This window comes from Lissotriton vulgaris, chromosome 4_1, assembly GCF_964263255.1.
Source record: "Lissotriton vulgaris chromosome 4_1, aLisVul1.2, whole genome shotgun sequence".
In the NCBI taxonomy this organism is placed as follows: Eukaryota; Metazoa; Chordata; class Amphibia; order Caudata; family Salamandridae; genus Lissotriton; species Lissotriton vulgaris.
In genome coordinates, this window is record NC_141691.1 from 603987219 (window position 1) to 603998446 (window position 11228).

An 11228-nucleotide genomic window follows, 5' to 3' on the forward strand; every position below is an offset into this window, starting at 1 on the left:
GCTTCTCTGATAGGCATCATAGTATTGGCTACCTCTGCCGAGGTTGTTTCAGGGACCGTAACCTTGGCTTCTGGTTTCTGTTCCGCGAGGTGGCGGAAGACCTCAAGCATTTGCATGAAGAGCTCCGTCGCCTCACGTTCAGTCCCATCTCCAACATCAATCTTCCTATACAGTGTTGTTAGTTTAGCGGGACCCTTACTCTGATACCTATCTTCATACGCGTTCAGGGTGTGGAAGCTGAATCGCAAAATGAAATGCCGTCTGTGGCTGTCGGCATGTGAATTATACACGCTCATTGTGTATTCTTCGCTCTCCCTTCGTTCTACCAATGTCTTTGCTACTTCGTTGATCCCATCCCGTTCATCTTTGCTTAATCTACTTAACCTGGCTGATGATTGTTTGCTAGCCTCGGGGTCGTCTGACGAAGTTGTTAATGCGGCTGGTGCGGAGGCCGTGAGGGCCGGTGCACTAGCACTAGGGTCACTTTCACTCACACTCGGGGCTTGCAGGTTTTGTTGGCTGGGAGCATATGGAGGGGGCATGTAGATGATTGGTGGACCTAGCAATAGCTCATCGTTTGCCCGTTGTTTGGAGGGTAGTTCAGGGTAGAGCGCAGAGGGGGTCCTAACAGGGCATTGGCCTGTTGACCCTGATTCTTGGTTTTGTGTAGCTTCTTTTCTTTCTTTTATTTCCTCTTCTAGTTGCTTTGCGGCTAGGTGGGCTGCCTTTCGTAATTCTTTCCCTACTTTTGCTTCTTCTCTTTTCTTTCGTTGTTCCGTTTCTTTGCGCCACATGCCGATACTGTCGAGCATGGTGGGCGTGGTCTTATTCTTCTGGAGCGCTATTTCTAATGTTCTTATTTTATTTTCACTAAAGGAACCTATCAGTGGCCACTGACTTTCAGGGTTCTTTTTCGTGTATTTATGCCATAGTCTAGTGTAAGCTATAGCGACTAGTCCATACTTAGTGAACATGTCCTTATTAGGGGTGCCCTCCAGTGGAGCTGGATCGTTCATCTCTAATAGGCGGTCCGGGCTAAACAGGCTACCAACCAGTGGGGAGAAGATAGGCATGACGGTTTACACCGGGGACAAAAATCTGCACTACCTATCTTATCACAGCGGGCAAAGACTAGGCAGAATATTTCTATTCTCCGTTGTTTGGCGGCGGTGAATACCTCAAACGAACCAATACCGAACAATCGGCCAATCAAACAATTCAGTGGGGAGAATAAGTGGGCACGAAAAGTTATCGCTACCCACTCTTTCTCTACCTGCAAAGAGAGACCTTGTTCTTCCCTGTTTGCAGACAAAGAATCTCCAGACAATAATCCACGAACGACAGTTCGGGAAACAGTGGGGGAGGAAGATAGGCACGACGGATTACAATGGGGACAAAAGTCTGCGTTACCTATCCTTCACTGTTTGCAAAGAGAGAGCCTGTTTGTTTTTCCCCGTTTGCAGACAGCGAATCTCCAGAGGTTTCAACAAAGCGTAATACTAGTATTATCCAAACAAACAATTTTCCTCAATTCGTCGTGTTTACACGACCTTACCCGGACCGCATGGACGGTTTCCTGTCCTCTGGATCCAGCGCCCGATCGTCCTCTCTCCTTCGTGATGTTCGCGGCACTCCTGATGGTTCCCAGTCAGGACCGTAGATCACTCGAGAGAGGTCTGTTCAGAACTAGTGAAGGTCGGATGATCGGCTGTCAGACGAGGGTCTATCGGACATGAGCTCTTCCCGATCGTTGCAGTCGTTCACTCTGTCATCGGGACCTCTCCCACTGGATCCACGTGTCGCTGATGGGCCCCACGCTTTGGGACGCCACTTTGTGGAAAAAGGTAGGGCTAGGACCTTTCTCAAGATTTGCCCGGCGCTAACCGCCCATGTACCATTCAAGTTTACCAAGTAATGAGGCAGGCGCCGGAGACCAGAAGGCAGGAAACAGAAGTTTATTCCGACGGAGCAGAACACATCAGATCAGACAACAAGGTATCGTCTCGAGGTGCTCTAACAGCCTCTCGGAGGCCTGGCCTCTTATACACTGGTTTATGGCATGTGACCTTTCTTTATTACAATCAGAACATTGACATAAAGGAATAGACATCCCCGTAATCCTCGTGTCCATCCCACCCCCATGTATCCCCACAATAGAGGTCCTCAACCTGCTGACAAGAGGAGGGGGTCATCACGCAGCTGAGTGTTCCGTCGAGTCCTAGGATGTGTGCGCCTGGTCAAATCACAGGGGGTGGGGAGGCCTGGATCAATAGAGGGTCCTTTGAAGGAGAGCGACCTCGTGCAATAAGGGGCAGTAAATGATATCTCCCGGCTTAGGCAGTGGCCTCGGACCTGTGTGGACAGTCGGACACGGGGTGAGGGGCCATCAATGGAGTGGTATTCATGCCGCATGAACAATCCAGCGCAGAGGGGAGGTTTATCAACAGAGGGGCATTCATGGGAGGAGAGGAGGTGTTGGTCAGGCGCTGGCGTGACTCCCAAGGACAGGGTCATGCAGAAGGGTCATGCTCATAAGGAGGAGGGAGGGGGAGCCAGGGTGCGCGGAGGATGCTTGCTGGGTCACAGGGGCGCGCTGGCGATCGATCGTGGACAGGGAGACCATGATATCTAAAAATGGCTGCCGTGCACGTAGTACATAGGTGACCTAGAATGGCTGCCGTGCACGTAGTGCATAGGTGACAAGTTGACTGCCATGCACGTAGTGCATAGGTGACAAGCTGGCGCAGATGATGTTCAGATCGTAAACTAAAATTCCACATGTGTGTCACATGGCACACAAGCCAAAATCAGGGGTGCAACAGGGTGTCAAAGTGACATTCTGTTCCCCTTAACAATTGGGTATTTTTACCGAATCGGTATTTACCGATTCGGTAAATGACATTGATTCCTATGGGCCTCAAGGCCCATAGGAATCAATGGCAATTACCGAATCGGTAAATACCGATTCGGTAATTACCAAGTCCTACCGATTCGGTAAAAAATACCGAATTTTTAGCTACATCTCATTTACCGAATCTAGAATACCGAATCGGTAAAATTCGGTATTTTAGAGTCGGTAAATGAGGATTACCTACATCGGGCCACCAGTTGCTCTCCCCTGTAGGTAATTCACAGAGTGGAGGCTCTAGCAAACCTATTGCCCCGACTGGACCTATGGGGGTCATGCCTATGCAGAACCCTACTGTGATTGACGCGGGGGGCATCGTAACCTCTGAGGCTCAGCCGCCGAATGTAGGTGGTAATTCGGGCCTGCCTCCTAATGTAAGGTCAAGGGAGGGTTCCCAGGTTGGTATAATTGAGGCACCGGGTCGGGGACTTATGTACATCAGTTTACAACAGATAGGTTAAATCTTCCCCCAGAGGCAACCCCATATACTGTCATTTTGACAAACATTCCCCCTCTACAGAGTGGCGTGGATGAACATTGGATGTCTTTGCGAAATAAGGCGCTACACCATGTAAATAATTTGACTGGTTTGGGGGGTTTTTTATTCAAAGAATTTAAAATGACACGCAGGATCCCTTGGGTAGGGAAGTCTGCTAAAACCTTTAGAGGAGATTGCGTAATTTTGAAGTTTGCCTCACCACAGATTGTTAAACTGATTCTGGAGAGGGCAGGTACAAGGCATGGTTTAGAGGATGGTATTGGCATTGTACCCTTAGGGTTCTTCTATAGAAACCCCCCAGCTGTGACAAATGAAAGGTCAGAACGTAGGCATTTACCCCAGGCACGAGGCCCCTGCAACTTTTTTGTACCTGTCCAAAATAGATTTGAGGTATTCTCAAACCTGGAAGAAATTGACTGACTAGTCACCTCAGAGTCATCTACCATCGCTGTCCAGCTGATTGGGGCTCAAAGGAAGGAACTATTAGAATTAAGTACTTCCCCCAAAGAGAGGGTGGGTCTGACTGAAACTAAAGAAGGCACCAAGATTCTAACTTGGAACATTGCAGGCCTAAAAAACAAACTAGACAATGTCCTTTGGAGAAACTCCTTATGTGGGGCTGACATTATTGGGTTGCAGGAAACATGGGACACTGAGAACTTGATATGTTTAGATGGCTACACAACCCACTTTATTCCAGCAATTGCCTCTAGTAAGGGGAGGGCAAAGGGTGGGTTAGTGACTCTGGTTTCTGCTAGTATCCCAGGTACCCACAATAGATTGGACACAGGGTCACCGCACTGTTTGGCAGTGCAAATTGCTTCTAGCAATGTGGGCACCATTTTGATTATTAATTTTTATAATTCTTTTGATAGGGCCACGACCACAGAACACCTTGTATTTCTAAATCATTTTCTCGACAATTACAGAGAAGCCCACACAGACTTCTTTTCGGTTATTGTCTTAGGAGATTTTAATATTCACGGTTGCCCTGAGAACTGTCAGGTTATGGACTGTTTAGGCCCCATGGATCAGGCTGACACCCATTTTGAGCACTCCTCTCAAGGAGAATTTCCGGAAGCCCTTATGGCTGATAATGGATTATTACTCCCCTGTACATGAAAGGAGGCTGTACCTACTTTTAAAGGGTACGGGACACCATCAATTATTGATTACATTTTTATTAGTTCTGTGCTGAGTGCTAAGGTCTGTGGATACACAGCTATCTGGTCTACATTTAGTGACCATAACCCAGTGGTCTTGACCATGCTGGACCTGGTCGATAAACCAGAGATATGCAATAGAAGGACAGATAAACTGGATATCCGGCCGGTAGATCAGGCCTGTAGAATCAGATGGTGCCGAGTAGTACCTGGAGATTTTCACGCCAACCTATTAACTAAGGTTTGAATGGAGATGCATATCTGCATGAACGAGCAAGCTGGGGACAAGGAGGTTCTAGAGGCATACATTAAAATCTGTTCTCAGGTTGCGGATGATCTTAAACGGTCTGGCAAGGTGCATGATTTAGCCGGGGAGGGTTGGTTTGATCATAATTGCTCGCTAGCACATCGGAAACTGATGGAGGCCCTGAAAAAAAATCCAGTGGATAAGCCCATTGTGGCGGCTCTAAGGAAAGCCTACAAAGTTGCCATGGAAAATAGAAGACGTGAAATCAGAGGCGAGACATGGGAAGAGCTAACATCGATCGATGTCCTTAAAAACAGCTCCAAATTTTGGGCAGTGGTCAATAAACCTTTCTTTAATGATTCCTGTAATGGTGATGATGATGATGAGTAATGGTGAACTAGATTGTGGTATACAGGAACAGGTGTAGTGTTCCCATTATAAATCAGTTTATGAAGGGGCTGACTCGGTAGGGGTGGTTAGATCCCTACCCATGCATGATCCTTATACTTTATCTGTCACCGAGACAGAGGTGGCAGAGGCCATCATTCAGATTACAAGTAACAAGGCTCCCGGATCTGATGGCGTCCCAGCCGACCTTTTTAAATTGGATGTCAAGACATGGTCAAAGGTTTTATGTAATGTTTTTAATAGGGTGTGCAAATCACGTTTGACGGGAACCTGGTTTGAATATGTTAGAGTACCCATTTTGAAAAAGGGAAATAGAGGGGATCCTAGCTGTTACCGTCCCGTTTCCCTTATTGATTCTGCTGTCAAAGTCCTTGTTCGGGTCGTTTTAGGTAAACTCACAGGGTGGCTGGCAGAAACTAATACCCTTTTGGGTCTGCAATTCGGGTTCAGGAAACGGCGAGGCACAATCGATCAAAGTCTCAACCTTCAATTATTAATTGGGAAGTACACAATCGCCAAAAGGGGTACCCTATATTTAGCTTTCATGGACCTTTCCTCGACCTTTGACAGTGTGAATAGGTCCAAATTAAGGGTGATGCTCCTTCATCTAGGCGTAGACAATAATATTGTGTACTTCCTTGCTGATCTTCACAGGGACCTATCTGCCACAGTGAGATATGACCGTAAGGGTAATTGTATGGGGAAGATCTGTATTGCCAATGGCGTTAGGCAGGGGTGCATCTTGGCTCCCCTGCTCTTCACCCTGTACATTAATGACTTAGGCACTGTTTTAACGGAGGCTTGCAAGGACATACCGAGGGTAGGCAAACGATATATCCCCGCATTGTTATATGCGGATGATGCCGCCATTTTAGCACGCACAGAGGTAGGGCTGCAAAGCCTTTTAAACTCATTCTCTGTTTTTATGAAATCGATACATCTCAGCGTCAATTTTTCTAAATCTCATGTTATGATAGTGGGCCCTAAAGTGAAAGAGGTAAAAACTTTGCATTGTGAAGGGAATGTGCTGTCCAGGGTATCCACTTTCCCATACTTAGGTGTTATCTTCGATGATAAGGGCACATGGTTGCCTCAGATAATTGCTAAACTTAATGCTTTAGCGAGATCCATCTTGGCTGTCCTGGGCTTTGCCCGTAAACTGGGCGTTAAACCACTTCAAGCTCTGCTAAAGATATTCAACGCTAAATGTACTTCCCTTGCTATGTATGGGGCAGACCTCTGGGGTTTTAAGAATGTGTAGGCCATTCAAGTGGCAGAGGATACGTTTTTGAAAACTATTCTATCTGTTCCTCAATCCACATCTGGTTACATTGTCCACCAGGAGTGTGGAGTGGGTTTTTTGGAAGACCGAATAGCCATAGCTCCTCTTATAAAGTGGATTTCTATCAGGCTAAACTCCGAGCTGAAGTTGAATCAAGAAATCCTTAGAGATTGCCTAGCACTTGATTTTGGGCATCGTATCCCCTGGCTGAGTTATGTCCATAAATTAGCTATTAAACTGGGTCGACCAGAATTGTTTAACTCGCCTGATAAGTTAGTGAAAGGGGATATTAAGTGGGCCAAGAACTCCTATAAGTTAGCGGCATGCTCGGCCAGAGAGGACAGAGAGCTGGGTAAACCGACTGTAAGGGCTCATCAACAATTAAAAACTACAGGAGTGATTGAGCCATACCTGAACATTGCAAATAACGCTAATCATCGTTTTTTATTGACCAGATTCAGGTTGAATCAATTCCATCTCCTTTTCTCTGAATCTCCAGGGTGGATAAGGGAGGAAGAGTTGGGGATATGCTCATGTGATGGCTTTTCCACAAAGGACGCTATGCATTTTATTTTATTTTGTGACCACTTTCACCCCATTCGCAAGCGTTTCATCATCCCTCTCACAAAAGTTAAAGGTTTTACGCAAGTTAAACCGGCACTTCTTTACTTGCAGATACTTTCTAATGTGTGGGAGATTTTTAACATAGCTAACTTCCTTACTGTGGCTATAAGATTAAAGAAAAAAATTAAGTGGAATTAGTTATTATAATGATTTTTGAAGAAATGAATTGTGACTGAGCTTACTCTTTTTTTTTTTATTCAAAAGGTTTTAAAGGATGTTCTTATTTGATATGATAACGTACTGTATGCATTGCCAGTTTGCACTTTTCAATTGTATTCTTAAGTTTTTTAATTCTGGTCTTGACATAAAATGTTTAGTATACATTTATGGTTTTTGTTATGAACCGAATAAAGTATTTTTGACTGACTGAATAAAGGTTATCATTAGTTGGAAATTGCAGGTACATTACAACCTTCTATACACATGTTGTATTTCAATACAAAAGACTAAGGAACTGATTATGAGTTTGGCGTATGTGGATACTCCAGCACAAACGTGATGATATCCCGTCCACCGTATTTCAAGTTCCATAGGATATAATGGAATTGTAATTGGTGTACAGGATGTCTGTCACGTTTGTGACAGAGAAACCCTGTCCATCAAACTCGTAATCAGCCCCTAGGTTTTGGTGTGTCATCGGCGGCAGAATGTTTTCAAGATGTCATGCGATGTATCAGACTGCCTGTCTTGAATGTACTACCCAAAAAGAGCATGATAAAGCTCTCACACAAGTATGTTGTTTACTTTTGGATGCAGGTTTGACTTTGAATGTAGACAAGTGTGAGTTCCATAAGACACAGCTAAAATTCTTAGGCATTATCTTTTCTGATGGGGGCATAACACACAACCCTGCTAAAGTACAAGTGCTGTCAAATGCTGATCCCCGCAAAATGTTTCTTTGGTGTGTTCATTTCTTGACATGTCTAGTTACTGTTCCAGATATACAATACTTTGCACTGTAATTGCTCCATTGAGAGACTTGGTGAAAAAGAATGTTTCATTTCATTGGTCACATGAATGTGAGAAAAGTTTGAAAAAAGTCAAACAAGCCTTTGAGAATGTTACAGAAATGGCATACTTCAATCCGAAGCTTCATACAGAAGTAGTTGTTGACGCTAGCCCATTAGGCACTATCCTTGCACAGCACAATCAACACTGCTTTGCTCGAAGGCATATTTGTGAGGTTTTCATTGACATGAGAAAAGGAACTCCTCGGGATCAGAGCGATGCACAAAGTGATTCAGCTCCCCAATTCTGATAACTATTATTCCACAGCGTATTAGGGTGATCAAGTGAGGGAAAGGGTATCAGGAAAGGAACAGAAAGGAGAAGTTAACCTGAAAAAAAGAAAACAAATGATGATTAAATGCAGAATACTTTCTACTCTCTATATTTCTAACTAATCACCGAGTATTACTGTCACGGTTCCCCTCTAGACCGAGAGGGGTGTGAACAAACTGACTCCTGGTGGAACTTACATCCACTCAACAGTCCTCTTCTTTCCCCACAGCAAGACAGCTGGCCAGAGGAGCAGAACGACTGGGCTCTTTCGCCTGACAACACGTAAGTAGTAGACACCTTTTTCATGGGACAGGGCTCCTTTAACTGGAAGACGGACATCCCCAACGTCGTCCACAGTGTAGACGTCATCGCCCCAGGACCAATAAAACTCTGCGAGTCCACTGTATGGGTGTGGGATCACCCCGGAAGAAAAGAGAGTGGAGACGAGGAGAACGCCTAAGAGGGAATACCGGATGCTACCGCTGAAAGGCAACCACTCGTGGGAAGAACCGGAGACGACCCAAGGATGTTGGATACACCAGGAGGCCAACATTTCCTCACTTCGCCCGGCCGTGCTCCTGAAGGAGCGTGGCTTACGAAGGTACGGAACCGGGTTGCAGGGTGGGTTGGAGGGAGTAAGAAGACCGAGCATTAGCTTTCTTCTCAGTCTTCGTGTTCCCTGGTAACCCGTTTTCCTTACACGAGTACACCTTCCGGGTATTTAGAGCACATTGCGGGTGTTCCCTCACTCCCTACCCCGTTACACTTGATTTCTGAGGCAGTGACACTGTTCTCCCTTTTCTTTATGTGCCAGAGAGATGAATCCAAGAGAGGGAGCTCTACAACCTGAAGAGGAAGGAGCAACACATCCAGCCAAAACAGGATAAGACGATAATCCCTGACTGTTAACACTGGCTTGTGTTAGAAGAAGTTATTGCAGAATAAAACCTTCTCTAACACAATGTGGTCTAGATCTCGATCATTCCCCTAGTTTACAAGTGGTGGAGAATGCGGGCACATTGTCCGTTAGTACCACAATAATGGATACCCTCAAGGACAAGAGAAACTATGATGGGCTGTGGAACACCAGTCGGCCTCGGCCCAAGCAGAGGGAGATCTTTTCAAGGACTCCATGGCCTCACAGATAGAAATCCTCCAGAAAATGATGGCAGAACACCTGTCAACCCGAGGCCTATGAACCAACCCCAAGGGTGCTCTGGGGTGGCATTACAGAAATTCGTAGCAGGAGAAGACCCCAATGCCTTTCTCCTTAATTTTGAAAGGGCTGCCTGAGCCTGTGGGTGGCCGATTGAGTAATGGCCTTTTTCTAGCCCCCATACTGACGGGCGAAGCACAAGCTGCTACCAGGTAGCGAACACAAACGGCAACTTCACATATGCAGTAATCAAGGAAGTTATCCTAGACCATTTGGGAATGGACAAAGAGGCATTTCGCTTACGGTTCAGGAAGGAAAGAGGTGCTCCTGGGGAGAACCCCAAAACCATGTTCCTCTGCCTGAAGTCCGCAGCGGATAAGTGGTCGAAACCTGACGAGAGTACTAAGGATGAGATAGTGGACAAGATATATCTCGAGCAATATTTAGAGGCCTCGCTATACAACATCCAGCGATGGCTTCAGCAGCACATGCACATAACCACAGAGCAAGCGGTCAAAATGGCCACCACTTTTTCTCGTGCTCAACCCTGAATTATTCTGTCAGAATCGAGAAACTAAATAGAGCAGCCACAGCAAAGAACAAAAAAAAACCTATAGACCTTCCATGGATACAATGCGCCCCAGGCCTCTGAAACCTGAAGGACCACCGTACAAAGGGGCACAGTGCTTCAACTGTGGCGAATGGGGCCACATAGCCCGTGTGTGTCCCCGAAAGCAGACCTTGGAGGATTCCATGAAAGTGGGATATATCCCAAGATCCTGTATACGGGCGAGTTGGGAAGTGCCTTTTATGTAAGTGTGGAGGTGAATGGGAGGACAGTGAAAACCCTTTTGGATTCAGGGAGTAGGAAATCCGTTTTCCAGGGGGACTTTGCGAAACCCACCCAGATAATCATGGAGGTCCTAGTACATATCAGATGGGTACATGGCGATGTAAAACCCTATCCGGTGGCAGTTATCATCCTCACCCCTACCACAGGGAAGTCATACGCAGTGAGGGTGGGGGTGTTGTCAGAATTACCTGAGGAACTGATAATTGGAACAGACACCCAGGGTTCTTAGACATGTTTCTTAAAACTGTGCAAAGGCCCCGGGATAAGGCAGAGTATATTGCAGAAAAACAAAACCCTGCACCTGCTCTTATCTCCCCGGAACCATGGATCCTAGATAGAAGCTTTAAGTTTGCACAGATGAATGATCCAACCCTACAAAATGCATGGCAGAGTGCCCAACACTCAAACATACCTCCCTTATACCCTCATTTTTCAGTTGAGAAGGGCTTGTTGTACAGGATTAGCGCCAAGGACAGTGGATCACAGCTACTTGTTCCTACGGCTTTTAGGGACCAGATTATTTTTTTTCCCAATCTCACCTTAAAGCAGGACACATAAGGGCTGAAAAAACTACCCAAAACGCGTTGCGAGACTTCTATTGGCCCGGCATATATATGGATATAAAAAAGCATTGTCAAGAGTGTGACACCTATCAGAGGAAGAAAACATATTGTCCTCCTCCAGTGCCCCTACAGCCCCTTCCAATAATTGGTACCCCATTGGAGAGGGTGGAAATGGACCTCATTGGGCCCATACCAAAAACCAAGAAAGGTCACCTATATGCTTTGGTGATCGTAGATTATTCTA